Genomic DNA, 27,802 nt, shown 5'->3' with positions numbered 1-27,802 from the left:
AGTGAGCTGGGACTTCACAGAGAGCTCGCCAATAGTGTTCTCAGTCAATTTGGAGTAATTTGAGGGCCATGGAGGGCCATGGAGAGCCCAAACTTGGCCTCTGGACTCCAATCGTCTTCTTACTCCATTTTATACCCGTATATTAAGACCACTGTCCACCCCCACCCTCCCACCCTTAGTACTACCATCTGTGATATTATTACCCGCTAAAAAAAGCCGCTCAAAACAGGGCAAATTTTGGGTATCAGAAATGTATACACCCACTCAGTGATAGCTAGTGAACAGATGAACAATTGGTGCAAATTTTGTTTGCACAGCTGTAGGCACTGGGAAGTTATTACACAATGATTCCTTAAAATCGCCATATCTCCTAACAAAGCTTTGTGCGTCGAAGCCTTGTTTTGTCAAATTCAGTCACATTTGTACTTTTACTGATAAAATATTTAAAGTACATCTACTTCATCTTTTCTTCTTCCTGTAGTAAAGAAAAAAAACATAGGTTAAAAAGTCCCAAAGCTGGCCATAGGCCGGCTTTGGGGTATACAAATACAAAAGGAAATGAAATCTAATCCAAAACAGCCAAGCTGTAAAAAAAGTGTGCGGCCCTCAGAAAGGCTATGGTGAAAAAAGATGTGAAATTCAAGGTGGCGGCCAAGAAATGGCTGTGATGGTAGGTTAATGGTAAAAATTTTAATAACGACAATTCAGGTGAATTTTTGTGCCGCTTCACAAAATTTACCTGAATTGTCATTATTAAAATTTTTACCATTAACCTACCATCACAGCCATTTCTTGGCCGCCACCTTGGATTTCACATCTTTTTTCACCATAGCCTTTCTGAGGGCCGCACACTTTTTTTACAGCTTGGCTGTTTTGGATTAGATATCTTTTGCATGAGCCTTATTCCACCATCATGCAACCCTAATAGTTAAAACAATCTGAACATGGGGTTAACTAAACAACAGAATTCATGTAAGCTAAACCAATAATTATCAAGGCATGTGCATATTATGTGGTGCTGTCCTATCATGCAGGCATTGAAATAACATGGTCAACAAAAAGGATTTAAAGCAGTGCTAATTGTTGTAGCTATGTGGCTATACTGCAAGCAAAGGTTTGAGCAAAATTAACTTAACACACAGGTGCACACTTCCCGGCTAATTGTTTTTTATAATTTAGGCAAGTAGTTAACATCACAAAGAATTGGAGTTACAAACAGAAGGCACTTACTCTAATAGAACACACGAGACAAATACAGACAAACAAACATGCCAATTGGCCTGCCCATACCTGCCCATACCTGCCCATACTTTCCCTATACCTAACAAATGTGCTACTATATACTTTTCCATCCTGTGAAGCAATACCAGGATGCTATGAACTTAACTATGAGAGAAAAAAGTTGAGTTAGAAAAAGTATGCACCAAAAAGGAAATAAAACAACAACAATAACGTTTTGTCACTGGCGGGATTTGAATCCACACCCTACACAGCAGTAACCACAACAACTTCAGGGAGGTGCTTTACCAGCTGCACCGTGGTTAGCAATGAATGCAGCTGAAGTTTCTCTACATCATTGGAAAAATTTACAATTAGCAATAACTGTACCTCGGTTGGCTACAGTGGGAAAAAAATTTCAATTAGCAATAACTGTACCGCGGTTGGCTACAGTACTACCACTGCACATCATGACCTTCAACGTGCTGTAGTGGATGAAGGAATGCATGTAGAAGCTTGCAATAAACTTTGCAACATAGCCAGATGGTGAGCATTTCATTTCGCGTGTGAATCATGTCGATACATGCTCAGATTGCCAAGTAAGCATTGCCAATAGGGTTGTTTGTTCATGGTTTTGTAGCTCAAAGTTTCCTCTACACCAACACCTTTGACGCTATGTAGAGAGTAAATGAAAGCACGTAGTTATTGGTAACAAAAAACTTGGAGTTGCCAGATGATGAATGTTTAATTTTGTTAAAGTCCCGTGTCGATACGTGCTTTGGTTGTCGAGTTAGCAGCATTTATGAGGAAAGAATGCAGACAGACAGACAACTTTTCAGCTTGCATTGGCACCTACCCTATGTGTAAGACCATTTCACATTTTCACATTAACCACAATAACATGAATCAATGCATTAGGAATGAAGCACCAGAGCTTTCTCCAGTAGAGTGGTATCATTGTTGTTAATTGAAAAGCTGTAAGCTTTAAAGTTGGTACAAAACATGTCAAATGGGTATGACTACAAATAGCTAGTATTTGTGAGTACTCAATCGTTAACTCTAGAGAGTACTTGAATGCTAAAAAATCATGATCATTTCAACCCTAGTTAAATTAGTAGGTATGCTATGCTTTTTGTCCCATCACAGGAAGACATCTCTGCAATACGCCTAATGATGGCTAATGAGCTACAAAATAAGAGAGTGGTACCAACAATATGTGGAAAAGATGTTGACGATAACAGGGAAAACATTTTTCCCCTTTATCTACAGAAGTGAGTGTGAGTGATGTTGACGATTACCCCTCACACATGTCTATCAATGATGCTTACCCACAACCACATATTGTGGATACTTCCCCTGGTTTCCAACAAACACCTGTTAATGATGACTCCCTACAAACTCCCAAGAAGGTTGCCTCTGTCCATGATTTTGTGTAAACATTTGTTGATGATGATTGTTCTAGTGATAGCAGCTCTGAAAGTGAAGATAATAAGGTTAGCTCTTGGGAAGTGTTGTCAGAAGAACTCCAAGCAGTCCTTCCTAATCATTCACAGTATACCTATGTAATAGAGACTAAGCCATTACCCTGTGAAGAGTTTGTTGGAACTCCAAAACATGCTTTTGAATTGGAGGCTCGGATTAACATTTCCACTGTTGATTAGGTTGCAGAGTGGCTTTCACATATGTTCTCGCACTCCAAATGTACTTACCGTCATACAAGAGGAAACCAGAATAAGGGCAAAAAATATTGTATAAAGCACAAATGCATTGCCAACATAAAAGATAAGCTTTAACTCCCAAAGAAACAGAGAAACCAAAGACATCTAAAGAAAAGGGACCTTTTAGAAAAAGTAAGAAGCAAGAAAACTGATTGTCCAAGTTCATTAATATAAATTCCTTCCAATAAAGTAATAAGAATGGCTTACTTAAATCCTGTGAAAATATCACATCCAGCAATTAATATTAATTACTTGACTAACCTTTGACGTGTCCAGGGAGGTGCAGCACTGGTCGCTCTTCGCCACCGACCAACTGTTGTTGGTAGTGGTGGTTTTGGTATGTGTACCTGGTCCCGGTTGCTGGGTTTGATTTAAAGAATTTTCTGTCCTAAGATTTCTTTTTGGGATCAATTGCCTACCGGGTCTTATATTTTTATTTTCCAGATGTGCTGATACTTGGGCAGGGAAGGACTTTGGTGCCCAGAGGCATTCTACGCACCAAAGGCCTTCCTTTTAGCCATAGAAAGGTGAGCACCCCCCACCAGGCACAGGTGGGTGGGGGGAGAGACCTTTCACCCAAGTATCTAGATTATGTGTTTTGGAGATACCGGCTGTTTGGGAACAGCACTTATGGCAGGTGTGCATGCCAACAAATTGTGTAGGTCAACCGTTATAGCGTGAAGCCACTTTGCGGTAGTGTCAAGACAAGCACGGTAGCAACAAGAAGTGACTGTACAACACTATCAATATGACATATGCAGTACTATTAAACAGTCCTTAGTACATATAAATACACCAATTACATGCTGAGGTTGTCAAAAAGGAGTCAGTGATGACCAGCTGCGATGATCTTGGACATATTTGCTACCTCACTGGGAGGAGGTCTGATATACCTTTTAAATGTGTTGCTTTTCCAGCGGCCAAGAATTTGTATGTGAGAGTCTGGCAGTTTGGCTAGAGACGCAGACGTTGCTGCCCCAATCCGAAGGCTATGTGTGTTATAGCGGCGCTTATAGAGTTTGAGGCTGACCATCAGGGACTGGAGGCCTGCACGAAACATGGCTCCCGTCCAGCCATTTCCTTCTTCAGTGATGAAGAGTGGGCCTGGTTGTTCACTCCTTCTGCCGAGGTATGAAATCATTGCTTTTATTGGACATACCAAGTTATCTGTGGCACCCATGTGCACCTTGGCACCCTGTCTGAATGGGTCTGTTTTGGATTCTTTGAGGGACAGTTGCAGGAGACGGGGTTTCTTCCTATTGTCAACTGCAATATCCTTGAGAGATAGGTGTCGTGATGGATCATAGGAGCCTTCTGTAGGAATTGTAAACTCGCTGACTCTTAAGAACCCAAAAAAGGCAAGACAGCACATAGCCCAGAGTGTGGTATTATAATAGGAAGGAGGTTTCTTTGATAGGAGGGCTTTTATGTTATAGAGCATCTGGATGGTAATCGGCAGTCGGGTTTTTCCTGAGTGCATGCCTGCTTGGCGCTTTTTGATTCCCCTTAAGATGAGATGGAGCCTAGGAGTGATTTGGCGGTTGAAGTGGTTATGAAGCCCCTTGCATACATGCATGTGTCTAACTGCTGATAGATACACCTTGATAGTTCCCTGCGAGATGTTGGAGGTAGCTAGGTGCGATATGAACAGAGTTAGGGTGCACTCGGATGTTGGGATCGGGTGAATCCTTGCCATTTTGCAGAAGTTAACATATCATCTTCGTCCAGCCGTGTAGGTGTTTCTGCTGGATTTGGCCAGTCCATGATGTAGTAGCTTTTGGGCTTTGTTCAGTAGCTTGTTGAGGTGAGTACTCCTTGGTAGGTCTACAAATGGAATTTAAGTATGTATGTGTGGCCTTGTTTGCAAGTGTCTATTGGGATTTTGTAACAAGAATGGCAAATGAATTATCAGCTAAGTTAATCATACAGCAATTACAATGAACAGCATAAATTACATTGAACAACAAGTGTGTGGTCAATTATGTTGTAGCATTGTTTTATGTGAGCTCATTAAGTATGTGATTTTTTATTTCTTGCAGGTGGAGACCCTTGCAGTGTATTGGTGGTTCGCTTGAAGTGACGAAGAAAGGAGGGAGAAGTCCAGTCTTGTCTCCGGGGTGATATGAGCTTCAACAGTGACATTGGGATTGATGCAGGGGAGCGGCAGGTGTGAGGATGCAGCTTTAAGAATTCTGTTGATCTGTTTCTGGATAACTGGTCTGCGGCAGTGTTCGACGTGCCTGGAATATGGCAAGCTGAGATCTTTATATCAAAATGAGCTGAGAAGAACCAGAGACAGCGTAAGAGGTGCATGACCATTATTTCCTTTGAGGATCCTTTGGTAATAGAGTCAACAACACTGCTGTTGTCACAGTGGAATTCCACTCTGCTTCCTGATAGTAGTGGTCCCCAAATAGCGCAGCTTAAAACAATTGGTGCTAACTCCTTCGCCATTATGTCGATTTGTGCCCAGTCTTTTGACCATGCTAGTTGCAGCCACTGAGATCCAAATGTCTCGTGTCTAAGAGTGGATGCTCGAGGCCGCCATCAAGTTCAACATTAACTTTGTTTAAAGGTATTTTAAACTACATTTATCAAAATGTGTTTTAATCATGATCATCCAGTAGACTCAGCACATGCCCTTAGTGTTCGACCAATTGCCTTACAAACAAAAGAGGTATATTTTCAACTATTCAGATGTGGGAATTCTGCTGCAACAGCCCAGCATACTCATGAAACTCGAATGATGTTAGAAGCTGATGAGGAAGAAGCTATGGTTATGTTAAATGATAGGGCTTGTAATCTAACCCACAAGATGTGTCTCGTCTCTATGACGAATGGAGAAAGGAAGACCTTGGACCAGAAAATGGAAGTGATATGTTCAGAAAGCTAGATGAAATAATCAAGAGTTACAAGACAACTGGTGGGAAAATTGTTATGCAAAATTATGCTACAGAGTTATATGATGCTGAAATATCAGAGTGCGATACAGAAAATGAAGATGGACCACCTCACAAAAAAAGAAAGAGTGTTCCATCTCCTTTGAATGTTGTTATATGTACTCCTTTAATAGCTAGAGTACATGAGAATATTCCTCAGGTTGGAGAGATAGCTTTTATAGATTCGACCTGAAGTTTAGATCATTACAATCTCTCAATGTTTGTAATTTCAACTAGCCATTCAGGAGGTGGTCTTCCCTTAGGGGTAATGATAACATCTGATGAAAAGGCAGCACCTTTAGAGGATGCACTAGCCTCTTTCTGCAAGGTGCTTCCTGATAAGGCATTTTTTGGTAAAGGTACTTCAACTGGTCCTAAAATAATGAGTGATGACAGTTCATCACAAAGCCAGGCAGTAACTGCAACATGGCCTGAAGCAAGGCAACCTCCATGCGTGTTTCATGTACTCCAAAGTTTTTGGACCTGGCTTCATGATGGGAAAACCGTATTCTGGCAATTCATCGACAGTCATTGATGATAAAAGTTAAAAGTCTCGTTTACGCCAAAACTGAACAACAGCTTTCTAGCAAATATGATGAACTCTTGAAAGATGAAACAGCTATTCTGTATCCACGATTCATTCAGCACGTCAAAATTCAGTGGTCAAGGAAGCAAAAGTGAGCAATATGCGGCAGCATTTGCTTGTGCGAGGAAACCACACAAATAACTATGCAGAAGCTGGCATAAATATTATGAAAGAACTCATTTTCTCACGTGTCAAAGCATATAATTTGATTGAAATGGTATCTATTGTTGTTGACACAATGGATCTGTACTACAAACGGAAGCTTCTGATATCATTCTCACTCTCTAAAGGCAGATTGACCATCATAACTCAGACATTTTTTGTGGTTATAAATAAACCTAGACCAACTGTAGATATAATGCACAAAACAAAGTCAATGAAAACATTAGAAGAGCAAAAGCAGAAAGTAGGCAATATTATCAACTAAAATCTTTTTGCAATATGTTTTCTAAAGCTTCTACTTTCTATCACATAGTTTGACTAGCTGCATATCTAATGTGCACGTTGGAGAAAGAACTCACTTGTGAGTGTCTCTATCATAACTGATCCTGACACACTAGTTTCCAGTATTGTCACATTACACGTGTACATGCCTTCATCTCCCTCCATCAGGTATGTGAAACTTAGGGTACTCATTAATCTAATACCAGTGGTTGGGTTGATGGTCACTCTACTATCATTTGTAACAGTATCTCCTCCAGGTCCCATCCAACTGATCATTACTGAACTGGACTCCACTCCACTAACTGTACTCACTGTACACTGGATCATTTGGGGACTACCCACCACAGCTCCTTGTATGGGACCAGATGGTGATATGGTGACTGTAGGAGTAGGAACTATGAAGGGAGTTAGTTTATACAAAGCAAATATTGAACATAAGATACACTCACCCATCACATCCAGTGTAACACTATCAGTAGCCATTACTACTGAACTAGTGTTGATCACTACTGTACACTCATATGCTCTACCATCATCAGCTGTGTTCACTTGTGAGATGGTGTAAGTGTCTGTGTATATTAGTGAACTGTCCATCATAGCTGATGATGTGTCATTTGTCCTGCTCAATTCTGTACCATCTCTACTCCATATAATATCCACTCTAGCTTCAATACCTCTCACAGCAGTCACACTACACTCCAGTATTAGTGACTGACCAACTGTCTGAGTGTTGGGAACAGTGACAGTTACTGTGGGTACTATAAATATACATGAAAAATAAGTACATATTTACATTGGCAGAGATCAAACACACATACATACATGCAAAAACCTGGTTGTTTCCAGTGCAACTTGTCCATTTCTAACAAAATTTCTATTAATCTGTTAATCAGGGACTACGCATGCAAGTATAAGGAGAGATTAGGAATTTTACAAGCTATAGTATGTTCACGTTGAGCTGAATCCTCAAAAACATTTAATAACTCATGGATGTAATTACACACGATCTTGAAATTTGGCTCATTTGTAGTACTGCTTGATCCACTAAAAATATTTCAAAATGTTTTGGTTCAAATGTTTGACATAATATTTACGGCCAATCAAAATGTTCACAATACATTTCGTATGGGGAAACCATATAAGTGTAGTGTCCATTACAGCCCTTTTCCGGACTTGTAATGGAGTCAAACTGTATGTGTCTGTTGTTGACACCTTTGCTGTTACCAATAATCATCTGGTTGGCTGAAATGTTAACTCTGTTGAGAAAAATCCACTTTAAATTTTTAGCTGTTTTTCAGGATTCAGCTCAACGTGAACGTACTATAGTAGGGATCACTACACAAAAAAGTACCTCAACTGTTGGAGGAGCAGTGCAAATTACAGACAGTAATAGACAGAACATAAAGCCATGACATAGTAATTGCAATCCAACACTTCGTGCTAAGAGGACTAAGATGCACACATGTGTCAAGATCAAGTGACATCTACCTGTGAAAAAATCAAGCCTCTACTGTTAGCCATTATTGAGATTTATACTTGTCAGATGGCCACAATCAGTTAGTCATAAGAAAACTTCTGTTTACAAAACAATCATAATTATAAAGTGTTTTAAGATCTCTCTAAAAGCATGTTTGGGTCTAATTTGATTATATCTAGCCAACACCATCAGCAGAAAAGTGAGGCTGGTTTTCCATGCGGCTCCATTTTTGCAATGTTCGTAACTACAACAACCTTACAAAAATTATTCTTATGAAAACTGATGAGCACTGAATAATTCAGTATGTGCATGAGGTAACGCTTAAGATGAAATGAAGAGTTTGTAACATTACTTCAGCTACAGTCATGCCAGTATTTGTCACCTTCACAGTAAAAATAATGTGAACTAAGAAGTATTTCACCTTGTACCCTAGGAACCATTCATCTTGGTATACATGGAAGTCTCTCACATACGAGTCAAAATTTGTTCCAAAGACTCTTACAGTAACTGGCATCATGTTTCCACAGATTTTGCACCTTAAGTTCCAGAAAAACCTCACCTTTCCTGAGTCTTATCTCAGCATTCCTTATGCAGCATACATGTGGCTTTGCTGCATTACCAGCTAGAAGGTAATGATTCTAGAGATGGTACTGTTTCACCCAACGCTAGTGTGGGATTTGCCAACATATAATCATCTTCAAGCACATGTTTAGAATATTTAAACAGCACCATTTGATCAAGTGATCTTGCCAAAAGTGTTGAGTAAATATAATCCCCCCCAAAACACCTTTGCTGTAAAAAAAGGCGCGTCCAAGAAACTGCAAGTATCTGTAACCCAATGTAAAACAGATAAGCTGTAGAAAAACACTCCATGAAATTAATGGGTAACTGAAAGAGCTGATATCTAGAGCAGCCAAGAATCAATAATGTTACTATAACTGACTATGATTACCAAAGAATACCTTGCTGTAGAACAGGTAAATAAAAGTAACTGGCAACCAAAACAGCTGATATCTGAAGCGGCCAAGAATAAAAGTTAAGTTGATACAACTTACTACAATTATAAACTTGCAACATTGAATCCTAATCATTCAACTGTGTTCTATACATTCACCCTTGCTACATCCTAAATTAATTCTTTGTAACTCTAATTGGCTGGTAATTTGGCAGCCTTTTTTACTTTACTCTGACTATTGAAAAAGGCGGCCAAATTACCAGCCAATTAGAGTTACAAAGAATTAATTTAGAATGTAGCAAGGGTGAATGTATAGAACACAGTTGAATAATTAGGATTCGATGTTGCAAGTTTATAATTGTAGCAAGTTGTATCAACTTAACTTTTATTCTTGGCCGCTTCAGATATCAGCTGTTTTGGTTGCCAGTTACTTTTATTTACCTGTTCTACAGCCAAGGTATTCTTTGGTAATCATAGTCAGTTGTAGTAACATTATTGATTCTTGGCTGCTCTAGATATCAGCTCTTTCAGTTACCCATTAATTTCATGGAGTATTTTTCTACAGCTTATCTGTTTTACATTGGGTTACAGATACTTGCAGTTTCTTGGATGCGCCTTTTTTTACAGCAAAGGTGTTTTTTTTTGGGGGGGGGGGGGGGGGGGGGGATATCACTAATTTTTGTCAGTTATATAATTTACAGACCCAATGTTCAAGCCATGGGGGGTGTATGATGAATTCTGCCTTGTAGAGGTGTTGCACCCAAACAGAAATCTGCTGATAGGTGGTGAGCATATAACATACATTCCTCTAGTAGTTATTAATTTTTTCTTAGGACAAGGGCCAGTGGAAATTACTGGTCATGCCAAGCAATAATGGCTAAAGTCAGGGTAACCAAAGATGTGTGTAAAGCACTTATTTGCAAAGCATGCTTTTCTAGGTGATCTTGGGGAATGCCACCATCTTGAAATAGCAACTCTGAGATTGCATCTGGGATCTGGGAGTATTTTTAGACGGAGATGTAAATATTCAGCTATATTGTTCAATGACTGTTCTATTAGAGTATTTTATTGCCTGACTGTTCTATTAGAGTATTTATTGCTTGACTGTTCTATTGGAATATATCAATCATTCTGTACTTGTCAATGAATAAACCTGCTATGACCACTGTCATAGTGCCATGAGGACGAACTATCAACTTGGTTTGCCACTCGTAGAGTTAGATGCTTTGCTAAGGGTTATGAAAGAGATCACAAACATCGTACTATTATTTTTATTTCACTACATACAAACACACGCTTACATCATATACAAGCACAAAACGCACACAAAATGTGTAAACACTATACACACATGTTCACAAACATACACCACATATTGGTTGTACTCAAGTTAATATCACATCTCTTGTGAAATGGTCTTGTAGGAGAGATGGTAGTGCCTTTACTTGGTGCTAAAAAGTTCTTGCAGAAAAGAAAATTGTGTTGTAGATACTGTTTAGTGCAGGTTAATTACACATGTCACTCCATAGTTAAGCCATGAGGATATCCAAGCAAGTGTCTTTGGTGTTGCGACTGATGTTCAAAGTTAGTTGTATGTGTGTTTAATTTAAGGTTAAGTTTAGTGCCTGCTTGTTCTTTTACAGGTCTCACTTAACCTTGTGTCATCATGCAGACATCTGAATATTGTACAAGCTCTGTGGAACAACCCCAACTTATATACACAATCATTGACGACCACGAACCACATGCATATGTACATTCAAGCAATCTGTTTACAAAAGTTGAAAGCCACAACACAAGCTCATACCAGCAAACCACGAACCACATTCCAGCAATTTGTTACAAACTCCAACAGTCGAACCACAAACTCCAAACTCCAATTGTTACAAAGCCACAACACAAGCTCCATGGTGCATTAATGGAAATAAATAAGTTCCACCTGACTGACAATTATCACGTGACCTATTTAGGGGATATCCCTTGGAAAGACCCTGCACAGTAACACTTTAAGTGAAAAGTGAATGACACTTGATACGCGATTTATATTATTATTGATGGCAGTCCATGTCTTGAGGGAGAAGTATAATATTATTAAACACTAAAATACATTAAAGTACGAGTACCGCATTGTAGAGCCATAACCAAGAACAAGTTCCACTTGACTGACAATGATCACGTGGCCTATTTAGGGGAAATCTCTTGGAAAGTCCCTGTAACACCTCAAGTGAATACAAGTGATACGCGGTTTACATTAATTATTGATGGCAGTCCATGTCTTGAGAGGACTGAATACTACTAAATATACTGGATTTCATTGGAGCGGCGAAGCGTACTTAACTGATTTGAAACTAAGATACGTAGAGGCTACACCACTTGAAGAAGAACGTTGAGTGGATATTAAAGAGTCGCCGGCGAGAATACTGATGTCCTCAGCTTTTCGTGGAGGTTCAGTAACGAAAAGAGGAGTGGAAGTTCAGTAACGAAACGAGGAGTGGAGGTTCAGTAACGAAAGGAGGAGTGAAAAAAAAAATGAGGCTAGTGTACAAAGTGCCACATGTATTCACACTGATTGACCGCGTGTATGCGATTGGTTTTTAGACTGTCAGACGTCGGCACAGACTAGTGCAAGTTCACTGAGACCAGGCTGAAAACTTCTGTGATGGTACCAAGTTGAGTAGCAGCAAGTACCAATATTTTCCCGCTTGAAATTATATCTCATGGATGGATTGTCAACAAGGCGTACTCGTACAGACCAAACAGCTTTCAGTATTGTCACTGTAGTGCCAATTTAGAAGTCCTAGAACTAGGTGGAAGAAGTAAGGTAATCTACATGATGCTTGTGCAAAAAATGCTCTTTCACATTGCATACTGGTCTTTATGTACAGTGAAACCTGTCTAATCATAGTAAGGTCACTGCTGGGCCAACTTGTGAATCCTCAAACGTATTACCTCAAGGGTGTGATGAATTTTCAGTAGGGCTGGGCGGTTTGTCGGTATTATAGTAATACTGCGGTGTTGCAATGAAACGATATCTGTATCGCGTAGATTTCGGTGAAACGATAATATCGCGATATCGATATTATTACGATTTTTAGTGTTTGTGACAGCTTATTAAGCCCTTAAGGTTGTTATAATGCACCTCAAATAATCACGTGATACTACTGCAAACAAGGACCTAGTACTAGCTAGTCAATTTTTTTTTACAAAGATCGAGATACTCTAATAGAACAGTCAGCTAGGATCGAGATACCCTAATAAAGCAGTCAGCTACTCTAATATAGTAGTCATCTTTAATAACCGCGATAAATAGTAATATCGTGATATATTTCTGCACGATATATCGTGAAGCGAAACTCCAATACCGCCCAGCCCTAATTTTCAGGCCCTCAAATTTTGTATTGCCTCAAGATGTGATGAATTCCCCAAATCTGTCATGTACATAAAAAGTGACAGATTTTTAATTGTATTGTATTTAATGCCCGCCTGTCAATTTTACAGGTACAGGGTACTTGGTCATAGTATGCGGTTCTCTTACTAGCAGTGCTACATACATAACTTGGCTAGAGCTGCTCTAAACTTGGCAACTAAGATCAAGGTTCGAGGGGTAAGTATACAAAGGAATTTTATAATGTTGTGTGTTCTTTAGTTCTCAATTGTCAAGTGTACGTGGACTGTACACCAAGTGTGCGTGGACTGTAGTAACATCAAGGACGTTGTGGATCTTCAGGTCAGCAGTGCTACATACATAACCTGCTCTAAACTTGGCAACTAAGATCAAGGTTCGGGGTAAGTAAACAAAGGAATTTTATAATGTTGTGTGTTCTTTAGTTCTCAGTTGTCAAGTGTACGTGGACTGTACACCAAGTGTACGTGGACTGTACACCAAGTACACGTGGACTGTACACCAAGTGTGCGTGGACGGTATACCAAGTGTACGTGGACTGTACACCAAGTGTGCGTGGACTGTACACCAAGTGTGTATGTACTGCAAGGACGTTGTGGATCTTCAGGTCAGTCTGTGTGTATACTAAGAAATTTTTGTATTACCTCAAGGGTGTGATGAATTTTCAGATCCCCAAATCTGTCATTTGTGTAAAAAGTGACAGATTTTTAGCTGTATTGTATTTAATGCCCTGTCAATGTTAAAGGTACAGGGTACTTGGTCATAGCATGCGATTCTCTCACTAGCAGTGGTACATATGTAAAGATCAAGGTTCGGGGGAGTAATTTATATAGACAGAGGAAGTATATAATGTTATGTGTGCTCTTTAGTTCTCAATTGTCAAGTGTATGTGGACGATGAGGCCTGATAAGATCTTGGCATTATATCTCAGTTGATTACAATCTTCTGAATTTCCAGGATGAGGTGTACAGTTGCGATGGGACTAACTACAGTAGAACCTGTCTTAGTGGCCACCTGTATAGAAAGGCCACCTCTTTAAAAGACCAGCTTTAAATTCCCCTATTGAGAAGTTTATACACTAATTTACCTGTCTAAAGCAGCCACCTGCCTATTAAGGCCAAGAAATCTTGGCCCGAAGGTGACCGGCTTAGACAGTTTCCACTGTATCCCATTTTATTGTCAGAATTTTATTGTTAATGTCACAAACAATTACTGTGATATATTGTGTTATGTAACATGTGTATTAATTAAATGACATGCATGACGAAAGCCACGATGGGAGTGACTACTTGCTGTTAGGTTGGGTAATGCTATGTAACAAGCTGGTTTGAGCACTACCAGAACACACAATACACCATGTGTGGTGTGGCAACAAGAATTATGCTTGGAATACCTTCTCAAGTGACACTACGTTCTTGACGCTTTCACACTTGTTTATCAGACATCTGCCAATTATCAACGCACGCATGAAGCGTGGCACTAAATGGAGTTTAAAAGATTTCTGCTTAAAACACCTTCACTAGGGAACTTATGGTTCTACACGCTTTTACAACTTGTTTATCAGACATTAGGGCTTGTGTCCACATCGTGTCTTTAAAAGTTATTGTAGGGATTAGAGGTTTGATCGAAGAAAATACGCGTATGAACAAACCAGGATTAGATAATGCCAGTGCTAGATGGACTGTACAAACATGGGTAAGTTGACTGGTATAAGGTGACGCTAGGTGTAACACAAGGTTGAGAAATAAAGCGAAATATGTCTAAATACACATTTAATACCGGTCGCAAGAAAACTACTATTACTACTACTACTACGAAAAAAGATTTTTTATTACGTAACCCAATACAAACCTATTGAGAGATGTTGCATAATTCAGGGCTAATATTGCGAAACCGTCCCTACACGTAAATAACTCACAGTAATGGCCGCGCGTCTTTTAATTGGACGTGCGCTTCGTAGTTTCTTGGCCGCGCGCCTCACTGCTGTGAGTCTTGATTCTTCATGAATAGCTACAAAATCACGAAAACTTTCTACCTCCTCAAAAAAAATTATATGGTATATTGCATATATATTGTTTTACTACTTTTCTTGGATCCTTACTTTTAAATGCACTAGTTTGTTTGCCTTTTTTACAAGTGCACAGAAAAATTTGGAATTTTCAACTAGGGTAGGGACCATAACACATCGATAAAAGTACTGCAACAAGCTGGAGTAGTGCATGATATTAAAGCAATAAGAAGTGTTATATCCCTACTGTGCATTTCCGTTATGGTATCTTGAGCACAGTAGGGTTATAACACTTCTTATTGTTTTAATGTGATTTAATATTGTGCATTACTCCAGCTTGTTTCAGTACTTTTTATCGATGTGCTATGGTCCCTACTCTAGTTGAAAATTCCAAATTTTTCTGTGTACTTGTTTGTTAACATATTTTGTAAATAATTATCCTGTGCCAAAAACAGCCCAGCTGTAAAGAAAGGTGAGACCAAGAATGCACAAGTACATGTTCATGGAGTAACTACAACCAAAAGACATGATATCAAAATCTGGGCAAGATAACATTTACAGTATAGGCATTTTATGCATTCATTTTCTATATGCTTCACATTATCACATCCAGCTAGCTGTACATGTGTGCTTGCAATATAAACAATACTACTGAGACGATAAAAGATGATTACACTGTATTGTTACCAAAATTAATTTAACTAAAAATTTACAATTGGTTTCTACTTGGCCATCTTTTTATTTAATATACAGTGCAAAAAGATGGCCAAGTCGAAACCAATTATAAATTTTTAGTTAAATTAATTTTGGTAACAATACAGTGTAATCATCTTTTATCGTCTCAGTAGTATTGTTTATATTGCAAGCACACATATACAGCTAGCTGGATGTGATAATGTGAAGCATATAGAAAATGAATGCATAAAGTGCCTATACTGTAAATGCTTTCTTGCCCAGATTTTGATATCATGTCTTTTGGTTGTAGTTACTCCATGAACATGTACTTGTGAATTCTTGGCCTCGCCTTTTTTACAGCTGGGCTGTTTTTGGCACAGGATATCACAACTTTTTGTTGAATGAAGAACATACAGTTACTGAAGAGTGGCTATCAAGACACACGGTAGTGTGTCGTGCGGCCCAAGAAGCCGGCGCGCAACACCCGTAAGTATATTGACAGGAAGAAAGAAAATGCAATTTTCGCACTTCCGTAGCTCTGTGCTGCCTTGACGAAACAAGACGATTTTTTCTGTGGCCACTCCCTCCAACTTCAGTACTCCACATTCCAAATTTGAGTGAAATCGCTTCACGCGTTCCCGAGATATGCGACTTCAAAAATTGGCTCAGTTTCTTCGTTTTTTTCTTCTTATTTTTCTTCCTCTTTTTGCACACTTACAAAAACTGCTATAAAACGCGAACGCCATATCCAATTGCCTTGAAATTTGGCACACAGAAGGGGGGTATAAAGGCGCATCTCGGTACCAACTTTGGCTGGAATACGATAAACAGGAAAAGAGTTATGAGCGATTATTCACGAAAAATAACACCAATATGTTGTCACGCCTACAGGGTAAACCGCGTATGGGAAGACGCTGAAAATCGGTGGGTGAATAGGTTTACTATTGAACCTCAAACCTTTTGTGGTTTGAAAGAAATCGAGCTAAAAACCAGGAAGACACAACGAAACAACCAACAGTGTGTAACAATTACGCAATCGAGATTAGCTAATAAAAAAACAAATGTTTGCCACGCCTACCAGATAAACCGCTTGGGGTAATGCTTTGAAAATCGTTGTACAGATGGAGTAATCATGTTAGAACAGCTCATCAATGGTGTAGAAGAATCAGACTTAAAGCCACGGAGTTATAACACGAAATCCAACTTGGTGCAGCAAGTGCGAGATCGAGATACTCTAATAGAGCAGTCATCCTAATAGAGCAGTCATCCTAATAGAACAGTCATCCTAATAGAGCAGTCATTCTAATAGAGCAGTCACCCTGAAGAGAATTCAAGAGATCAGCTAGAAACAAGTAACCTGTATAGAGATCAGCTAGAAACAAGTCACCTTGTAGAGAGATCAGCTAGAAGAAGTTACCTTGTAGGGAGTTCTTGCAACTATGGAAAGAGATAGTTCAGCTAGAAGAAATCACCTTGTAGAGTTCAGCTACAAAGAAACCACCATGTAGAGAGTTCAGCTACAAACAAATCGCCCTGTAGAGAGATCAACAGAAGAAGTTACCTTGCAGAGAGTTCAGCTACAAAGAAACCATCATGTAGAGAGTTCAGCTGCAAACAAATCTCCCTGTAGAGAGATCAGCTAGAAGAAGTTTCCTTGTAGAGAGTTCATCTTCAAACAAATCACCCTGTAGAAAGATCAGCTAGAAGAAGTCACCTTGTAGAGAGTTCAATTACAAAGAAACCCCCATGTAGAGAGTTCAGTTACAAACAAATCGCCCTGTAGAGAGATCAATAGAAGAAGCTACCTTGCAGAGAGTTCAGCTACAAAGAAACCATCATGTAGAGAGTTCAGCTACGAACAAATCTCCCTGTAGAGAGATCAGCTAGAATAAGTTACCTTGTAGAGAGTTCAGCTACAAAGAAACCATCATGTAGAGAGTTCAGCTGCAACCAAATCACCTGTAGAGAGTTCAGCTACGAACAAATCTCCCTGTAGAGAGATCAGCTAAAAGAAGTTTCCTTGTAGAGAGTTCAGCTTCAAACAAATCACCCTGTAGAGAGATCAGCTAGAAGAAGTCACCTTGTAGAAAGTTCAGTTACAAAGAAAGCACCATGTAGAGAGCTCTGCTACAAACTAGGGACCTTGTAGAGACATCAGCTAGAAGAAGATACCTTGTAGAGAATTCAGCTACAAAGATACCATTCTGTAAAGAGCTCAGCTGCAAACAAATCACCTATACAGAATTCAGCTACAAACAAATCACCCTGTAGAGAGATCAGCTAGAAGAAGTTACCTTGTAGAGAGTTCAGCTACAAACAAACCACCCTGTAGAGAGATCAGCTAGAAGAAGTTATCCTGTAGAGAGTTCAGCTACAAACAAACCACCCTGTAGAGAGATCAGCTAGAAGAAGTTACCTTGTAGAGAGTTCAGCTACAAATAAATTACCCTGTAGAAAGATCAGCTAGAAGAAGTCACCTTGTAGAAAGTTCAGTTACAAAGAAACCACCATGTAGAGAGTTCAGCTACAAACTATTCACCTTGTAGAGACATCAGTTAGAAAAGTTACCTTGTAGAGGGTTCAGCTACAGAGAAACCATTTTGTAAAGAGCTCAGCTGCAAACAAATCACCTGTACATAATTCAGCTACAAACAAGTCACCCTGTAGAGAGATCAGCTAGAAGAAGTTACCTTGTAGATAGTTCAGCTACAAACAAATCTCCCTGTAGAGAGATCAAATAGAAGAAATTTCCTTGTAGAGAGTTCAGCTACAAAGAAACCATGATGTAGAGAGTTCAGCTGCAAAGAAATCACCCTGTAGAAAATTCAGCTACAAACAAATTGCCCTGTAGAAAGATCAGTTAGAAGAAGTTACCTTGTGGAGAGTTTAGCTACAAAGAAACCATTCTGTAAAGAGCTCAGCTGCAAACAAATTACCTGTACAGAATTCAGCTACAAACAAATCACCCTGTAGAGAGATCAGCTAGAAAAAGTTACCATGTAGATAGTTCAGCTACAAACAAATCTCCCTGTAGAGAGATCAGCTAGAAGAAATTACCTTGTAGAGAGTTCAGTTACAAAGAAACCACCACGTAGAGAGTTCAGCTGCAAAGAAACCACCCTGTAGAAAATTCAGCCACAAACACATTGCCCTGTAGAAAGATCAGTTAGAAAAAGTTACGTTGTAGAGAGATTAGCTACAAAGAAACCATTCTGTAAAGTGCTCAGCTGCGAACAAATCACCTGTACAGAATTCAGCTACAAACAAATCACCCTGTAGAGAGATCAGCTAGAAGAAGTTACCTTGTAGATCGTTCAGCTACAAACAGTTCACCCTGTAGAGAGAGCATCTAGAAGAAGTCACCTTGTAGAGTGTTCAGTTACAAAGAACCACCATGGAGGTTTCTGTAATCATTATAATATTATGTATTATATATATAATTTGTACATTTACTGATAAAACATTTAAAATACATCTACTTCATCTTTTCTTCTTCCTGTAGTAAAGAAAAAAAGATAGGTTAAAAAAGTCCCAAAGCTGGCCATAGGCCAACTTTGGGGTATACAAAACAAAAAGAAATGAAATCTAATCCAAAACAGCCAAGCTGTAAAAAAAGTGTGCGGCCCTCAAAAAGGCTATGGTGAAAAAAGATGTGAAATCCAAGGTGGCGGCCAAGAAATGGCTGTGATGGTAGGTTAATGGTAAAAATTTTAATAATGACAATTCAGGTGAATTTTGTGCCAAGACCAAGCGGCACAAAAATTCACCTGAATTGTCGTTATTAAAATTTTTACCATTAACCTACCATCACAGCCATTTCTTGGCCGCCACCTTGGATTTCACATCTTTTTTCACCATAGCCTTTTTGAGGGCCGCACACTTTTTTTTACAGCTTGGCTGTTTTGGATTAGATTATATTACATAGGAGACACTGCATGCATGCTTGCATGCATGCTAGCATGCATGCTTGCATGCATGCTAGCATGCATAATAACAGCTTCAGTATCAGATTAGCTAGCTAAATCAGTAGCAAAAGCTTCAAGTTCAGTATTTAGAAGTGCTACTAAAAGTGACTTACTAAGAGAAAACTCATTCAAACCATTCAAATTTCTCTCAAGGACTCACATGATATTTTGCGTGATATTTTGCGTGATGTTTCACGCGAAAATAAGAACTGGGGATAGTGGCTACCATCTTAATGGTTCTTCCTGAAGCGGTGGATTGGTGATATAACTAGTCTGTGTGCGTAACAAGTGGAGGCGAATCGGCTGCGAGTTGTTGCTGAATGTATGCCTCGGAATGGACATGAAGGCGCTGAATGCATCTCACTATTCTCCCAGCGAATTGCCGAGTAAGTTCGTGTATAAGTCATTGTAAACGGATATATAACTACCGTCGTAATTTTAGACAGGAATCCCCCACACCATAGTAGCTTCCTGGGATTATATACATATGCTATTGTAGGCCAGATCCTTGCAGCTGGCTTGTTCTAGCAGTTGTGTGGGTCAGACCATGAACAAGTTGAGCTGAACCCTAGTGAGAAAACAGCTAAAAATGAAAGTTTTTCAACATTTCAACTTGGTGATGACAATCAAGTTGTCAAGAGCAGACAAATGCTTCCATCAACAGTTCAGGAAAGGCTATAAGGCTATATACTTTTATGGCTTCCTCTAATGTATGGTGAAATCTTTGGCTATAAATAATGTGTCAGGAATTTGAATGATTAGCAAGTAAGTCAATACTACAAAACTAATAAGTTAATATTTTTGAGGGCTCAGCTCAATGCGTACATACAGTATACCATAATTACTATGCATCAATCGATTGATGTGATGATAATATGTGCAGATCTGAGACAACCATGGACCCTACTATATAGTAACTGGGCAGATATATAGAGTTATGTATACTCTGATATAATTGTTGAGTGTTGTAGTTTGCCAATGGTCAAAGCTAAATTAACCATTTTAAGATAGCTTTTTGTGATGTTGAAGGTGTCAGGCAAACTCCAGTTAGGGGCAGGCAATAAAAGATTATTTTTCAAAACAGGAGAGGAACATGCTTAGGCCTGCAAGGTACAGGCTTAATCTACTTACCCCAGTAGATGGACCATATTATATGTAATGCACATATCAATGTATTGCCCTACTAACCCCCCCTTCAGGCATATATAGGGCTATAATGGGTACAACCGAATGTTAAATGCCCCATGGTAGGACAAACTCAATTCGCCTTGTAAAGCCGCACTTACATCCAAGAGGGGTGGTAGGGTAACACATTGGTAGGTGCATAATGAGTTTGCATCATAAACCCTGTGTTGAAATTTAGTCTGTCTTGCTTTTTTCAGCTAATGTGCTTATCCTCAAACAATCAGGACTGGAAAAACTACAAATTGTCTTCTACTTTTATCTATCAACTATCCAATCACTGCTAGTTTATTAAAATTTCCTTTGATGTTGTAACTTGTTTACCATTAGACTATGGTGCGCATAGTATGCTTTGAAGTTTTGTCATTAATGAGGTTTTTAAAATCCAATAGATACCCAGGGTAGGTATCTAAACTGGTTAGATACCCGTGACAAAATTATTTGTCATGTGCGCCACGTGTTTTGCTGGATTCCAATCACAACATAGTCTTGTGCCCAGACCGCTTTTTTTCTTTTTGTGTGGGGGCGGAGAAAAAAGGTCTGGTGGATCTCCAATACATTTTTTGTGCAGCCGGATCTACAACTTTTGGGGATTGTTGATTAGTGGTGATGAATAGCAAAGGCTTGTTAACAAAGCAACAATAGGAAATACGTCGCGCGTTTGCTTGGCAAGGCTGCATCATTGGGTACACGCGCCATATTTCCTATTGTTGCTTCGTTAACAAGCCTTTGCTATTCATCACCACTAATCAACGATCCCCAAAAGTTGTAGATCCGGCTGAACAAAAAAATGTATTGGAGATCCACCAGACTCTTTTTATCTCCGCCCCCATACACACACTGTAACAGCACGCCAGCCGCCAGAGGAATCAGGGCAAGAAGAATCCGAGGAAGAATCGCAGCTTAACAGTTCACTTTATTGAGGGCTAATTTGGAAGGCAACAATATACATTTAAATGCCCTATTTATACAACAAAACATGTGGTGACCTCAATGACGTGTCATGTAGTGATACAAATAACAAAATAAAAATCAGGTGATAACAGTCAGTCAGTCAGGTGAGTGTCACTCCATTCAGCTTCTCTATCACACACACACAAAAAAAAGCGGTCTGGGCACAAGACTAGTCACAACAGCCATCAGAAATCATCGCTAGAGTGCGAAGAAAACATTGCTGGATAATAGAGATGATCGTATTTATCTAGGAAGCCTACCAGTGAGTTGTTTTAACACTAATTCGATCAGGAAGCTGCCATTATTGGCAGTGACCAGAGCCGTACGAGCCATAGTCAAAATTGGTTATCGCCAAAATCCACGGTATCTTTGCTATTTTAGAGACCTTTGGAATGGCAAATAATCACCTTGGGCTTCACCCTCGGTGATTATTGTGCCATTCCTCAATCTCTAAAATAGCGAAGATACCTTGATTTGTGTGATAACCTACACTTATGCTACAACCATTAGTTCCTCCTAGTTTATATGTCTCCTAGCAACAAAAATTGTTATGTCAACAATGTAGGTGAGAACCACAAAAGAAGTCAAGTAATATACTCCAAAATTGGTCATCAATTGCTGCAGTATGCTGAATACATCTTGGGAATGACTATGTTGGATGCTCACTTTAACAATAATCATAATAGTGGAAGTAAGTGGAAGTAAGTGCTTGTTGACGTGTTAGTCTGACTATGATTACATGTTTTTAGTTAGCTGTGCCTTAAATTACCATACTGTATCCCTTTCTGTGTATACAGGGTGGATACTGATGTTGTGACTGTTGGTGGGCGAGTTTATGGTCAATGGACAAATCACGCAAATGGTGAAAAAAAATGTGGTACCAAGACCCCACTACTATATTATGAACTCTTGGTGGTACTTCATAGCCAAACACTAGTGTACCGTATATGACCGTATAGAAGCCCAGGCGTTTATTTCCTATAAATCATTTTTGACCAGGCGTTTAAACGAGACCGGCGTTAATTTGGACCCGGGCATTTATTTCTAACTAGCCACTCATTGAGAATGACAGGTGTCAGTACAAGTACCTACGAAATACGAAATCCATAGCCCATCACGTACATAAACCCATTTGGACTCCTCTGCTGGGTGAAACATTGGAAGTCGGGTGGAAAGATGACAATGACCACGATAAAGACGCTATGGCCATCACCAGAAGAGAAGGCATAGTCGAACAAGACAAGACATCATAAGACTGGTGACGAGACATCACTGTATAGTTAGCAGCTGACATGAGTTTAGAATCCCTTTCAGTACATATCATTAGCACCCCGGCGTTTAAATGAGCCCCGGCGTTTATTATGACAGTCTCCTAGCTGTACCCGGCGTATATTTGAGCCCCTGCGTGTATTTGAGCCCGGCTTTAATACGGTCATATACGGTATCTGGCTTCCTTGTGCTATTGTAGTCTTTTTTTTAAAAATTTTATGGGATCATCATAATGTAAATATTTACTATTACAATATATCATGCTATCATTAAAGAGTTTCTATAATTGTGGGTGGTTGCATGAGGGTCTACGAAGTGCTGTGACTGAAAGGTGATGCGCTGATGCTGGCTTTTTAAGCCAACACTGAAGTTTCACAGGCACTGAAGGGCTGGGGCGGGATTAGAGACGTGCACGGGTAATGTAGCAGTAAATTACTTCAACTGTATCACTACAGCGGGTATGAAACAGCTGGCTATAGCTATGTACGGCCCTGCATGGGCTGGAGTCACGCTGACGAGTCAATGGAGGAATAACGTGGCAAAATTAAAACAAATCAGTGACTGCTCACAATTAAACCAAGAGTTGACAGCACAGTGTCTATCAAATCAGCCAGCTCGCTATGGCTAATGACCTTGCCCACTTCCACACTGTTTGGGTTTGTGGGTACATAGATACTAGAATACATAATGGATTGGGAACGCAATACATTTTACGGTTACGGGCTCGATACGGTCACGTGATGAAATTTACGGGGCACAGCAGCATTTTCAATAGGCACAATACATTTTTGTCGAATTCGCCCAGAGGTTTCTCGAAAACAGGTATCTTGTTTACTTTATTCATACTTTTTAGCACTCTCGAAGGTATGAACTTTTCTTTAGTATAGCATGTATTGCTAGACTCGTTTTCACAAAGCCAGGAAAACCCCCACAGCCACTACCGTCATGTAGCCATTCTTTCGCTTCGCTTACGGAAAGTAACTGCTGTACAGTGCTAAAAGTAAATATTTGTACTCATTACTATGTGGCGAAACTGTTCAGCACTTCTAAAACTTCGTATGTAATACGCCCTATGCAGTAAAATCCCCACAGTAGTTTTGAACACAAATTTCGTGTTCCTTCCTTCACACCTTTGGTTGTACGAAACGACTAGGGACCAGTCTATTTTGCTTTTTTTTCTACTTTCCAGCAATTCTTTTATTTTTCACCTATTATGCTCCATATTTTGCTCAAGAATTATAAATTTTTCTCAGCACTGATCTTTTTTATTTGAATATTTCCAAGTGCAAAGCTACAGTTTCGCCTTAAAGTGACTGTTCTATTAGAGTATCTCGATCAGAAATTACTTCTAACATGTAAAGCAAGAAGCCAGCTAATATTGCTTAACATGTGTGACTGTTTTATTAGGGTATCTCGATTGTCACTTGTTGTTCCTGTAACAATTAGCTATACATTGTTGATATTTTAGCGTGTCTGACTGTTCTATTAGAGTATCTCGATCTTTTGTACAATTTTTATGTCCACTGTACAAAAATTGCACCTATTATGCCAGCATTTTGCTCATTGCTTTTACCCAACCATTATGCCAAAAATTTTGCTGGCGAAATCGACGGGTCCCTAGAAACGACTAACCTTCAGTCACAAACCAATAAATAGCTGAATCCTTTAGCAATGATTTAATGCTTTATAAAACCTGTAATATTAGTCTCAGTGTTAAGAACAACTGCAGTTTGTACACTTGGTAACGTTGCCATAAATCACGTGACCATATCGAGCCCGTAACTGTAAAATGTATTGCGTTTCCAATCCATTATGTATTCTAGTATCTACAGTGGGTATTGAGGTGGGCGTCTCACACCTCGACGTCATGGCGGCAAGTTTGAATCTTCAAAGAGCACAAAAGCGATCTCATAAACTAACAAACAACTTTTAGCGAAATTAAATGTACAGATACAGTGTGTAAAAAGCCCTTGATAGCTGCAGCCTTTTTACAATACGACTTCATAGTTGAAAGAAAATCACTTCAATGGGATGCGATGACGAAGAAAATGAAAAAAAGAATGATGCACATTTGAATAAATAATTTAATTAATGCATGGTAAATGGGTGGGCGATGGAACAAACTACTCCAACAATTGACTTTTCGTGTGGTAGTTACTCTTATACAAAGGTTACATGCCCCTGGTTTCGAGGTGGAATCTTTTAGTAAGCCTGAGATTTCGCCATGCAGATTTTAAAAGATTACATAATCGATCCCTCATGTAAATGACTCACAGTAGTGGTTGCGTGTTTATTTTGTGGGCGCGTGCTTTGTGCTTCTTGGCCTCGCGACTCACTACCGTGAGTCTTGATTATGACTGGTGAACTCACGCATACCGCATCTGAAATGGTGCCACGTACCCAAATTATCGTCTGAAAAGTGAAGTACCCATTATGCTTCGTTGTCAGTTATATTCAATCTGTTATGCAGCATTTCGAATCAAGAACTGTTCGAAAATCACCTCTGCAATCCATGCATACCGAAAGAAATGGTGCCGCACACCCCAGTTATATCAATTATCGTCTGAAAAGTGGAATATCCATTACGCTTCATTGTCGGCTATGTTCAACCCGTTACACAGCAGTACGAATCAAGAACTGTTTGAAAAGTATCTCTGCTATCAAAATAGCCACTACGACAAATACAGACGATTTCCGTTACAAAGAGAAGCCATCACATGCTATCACCAAATTGACACTTTTCGCTGTCAACAAAGATGAATGGAACACAAAGGAGGAATCTGGGAAGTCTATGGAGAATGCATTGTACGTACTGCGGTATGCCAAAAGGCACCTGTCAGGCCGAAGTGATATCGAACAGTGAAAAAAATCAAACCCATAGCCTTAGCTGTTATCAAGTTACACTTGTCTGAAGGCATCAGGCAGTCAGTCAGTCACTAGAAAATTCCATTAAATAAATTATTTTTTAAATTCCGTAGCAACTTGTTGAAAGCATTTCTGGTCAATCTGAAAGCTTGTTTGGGCTTAGTTTTACCTAACCAATACTGCCTCATCATCGTCAGGGGAAAATGAGGCTGTTTTTTGGGTGATATTGTTTCATGGGCCACGCCTATTCCTTTGTGGTCCCTACTATACAGTAACTATTGTACTGTATAATTAATGTCAAGTTCATTAAATATGCTGTCCTATGGCAGCCAGATAGTCTAACTCCATCACAATGTATTTAATACCCATTGAAATGACACCTGAATATTTTGATATCAAGACTCACGGTAGTGAGTCGTGAGGCCAAGAAGCACAAAGCGTGCACCCACAAAAATAATAAACACGCGACCACTACTGTGAGTCATTTACATGAGGGATCGATTACGCAATCTTTTAAAATCCGCATGACGAAATCTCAGCCTTACTAAAAGATTCTGCCTCGAAACCAGGAGCATGTAACCTTTGTATAATGAGTAACTACCACACGAAAAGTCAGGCGAATTGTTGGAGTAGTTTGTTCCATCGCCCACCCATTTACAATGCATTAATTAAATTATTTATTCAAATGTGCATCATTCTTTTTTTCATTTTCTTCGTCATCGCATCCCATTGGAGCGATTTTCTTTCAACCATGAAGTCGTATTGTAAAAAGGCTGCGGCTATCAGGGGTTTTTTACACAATGTATCTGTACATTTAATTTCGCTAAAAGTTGTTCGTTAGTTTATGAGATCGCTTTTGTGCTCTTTGAAGATTCAAACTTGCCACCATGACGTCGAGGTGTGAGGCACCCGCCTCAATTCCCAAACCCAACCAAACAGTGTGGAAGTGGGCAAGGTCATTAGCCATAGCGAGCTGGCTGATTTGATAGACATTGTGCAGTCAACTCTTGGTTTAATTGTGAGTCCAGTCACTGATTTGTTTTAAATTCGCCACGGTAGCTATGCCTCCACTGACTCGTTATAGCGTGACTCCGGCCCATGCAGGGCCGTACATAGCTATAGCCAGCTGTTTCATACCCGCTGTAGTGATACAGTTGCAGTAATTTACTGCTACATTACCCGTGCACGTCTTTAATCCCGCCTCAGCTCTTCAGTGCCTCTGAAACTTCAGTGTTGACTTAAAAAGCCAGCATCAGCGCATCACCTTTCAGCACACTTAACCCACAATTATAGAAACTCTTTAATGATAGCATGATATATTGTAATAGTAAACATTTGCATTATGATGGTCCCATAAAATTTAAAAAATGACTACAATAGCACAAGAAGCCAGATACACTAGTGTTTGGCTATGAAGTACCACCAAGAGTTTATAATATAGTAGTATGGTCTTGGTACCACTTATTAATTTTACTTCACCATTTGCGTAATTTGTCCATTGACCATAAACTCACCCGCCAACAGTCACAACATCAGTATCCACCTTGCATATACAGAAAGGGATACAGTATGGTAAGGCACAGCTAACTAAAACTTAATTCCACTACTATGATTGTTGTTAAAGTGAGCATCCCACATAGCCATTCCCAAGATGTATTCAGCATACTGCAGCAGTTGATGACCAATTTTGGAATATATTACTTGACTTGTTTTGTGGTTCTCACCTACATTGTTGACATAACAATTTTTGTTGCTAAGAGACATACGGGCAACAAAAATTTTGGTTTCTACATTGTTGGCCATCTTTTTGCACTGTATATTAAATAAAAAGATGGCCAAGTAGAAACCAATTGTAAATTTTTAGTTCAATTAATTTTGGTAACAATACAGTGTAATCAAGACACACGGTAGTGTGTCGTGCGGCCCAAGAAGCCAGCGTGCCACCCGTGAGTATATTAACAGGAAGAAAGAAAACGCAATTTTTACACCTATGTAGCTCTGTGATCCCTTATCCGATTGGAACCAAATTTACTACAGACGTGCCGGCCAGCTAGGGGAGTCTACACACCAAAGTTGAAGAAAATCGATCCAGCCATTTCCGAGATACGAGCGAACAAAATTTCGTTTTAATTTCTTGGTTTTTT

At 39.4% G+C, this 27,802-nt stretch overlaps 1 protein-coding gene and 1 long non-coding RNA gene across 3 annotated transcripts in view; one reads left to right on the top strand and one right to left on the bottom strand.

The window, feature by feature from the left end:
* The window catches only part of LOC136237220 (uncharacterized), a 351,388-nt gene that overhangs the window by 156,046 nt on the left and 167,540 nt on the right, over positions 1-27,802 (bottom strand). The gene's annotated exons all lie outside the window — the stretch shown is intronic.
* Positions 11,245-14,041, top strand: LOC136269012 (uncharacterized). 2 transcript variants are annotated; one of them, XR_010707189.1, is made up of 4 exons: positions 11,245-12,158; positions 12,836-12,932; positions 12,984-13,116; positions 13,610-14,041. It is a non-coding gene; the product is annotated as an uncharacterized lncRNA (long non-coding RNA). The 2 variants fall into 2 exon arrangements; XR_010707188.1 differs by lacking the exon at positions 11,245-12,158 and having other exon boundaries at positions 12,794-12,932; positions 13,610-14,040.

Source organism: Dysidea avara, chromosome 10, assembly GCF_963678975.1.
Source record: "Dysidea avara chromosome 10, odDysAvar1.4, whole genome shotgun sequence".
NCBI classification, from domain to species: domain Eukaryota; kingdom Metazoa; phylum Porifera; class Demospongiae; order Dictyoceratida; family Dysideidae; genus Dysidea; species Dysidea avara.
Note: the sequence above shows the minus strand (reverse complement) of the source record. Positions and strands in the feature narration are given on the sequence as shown.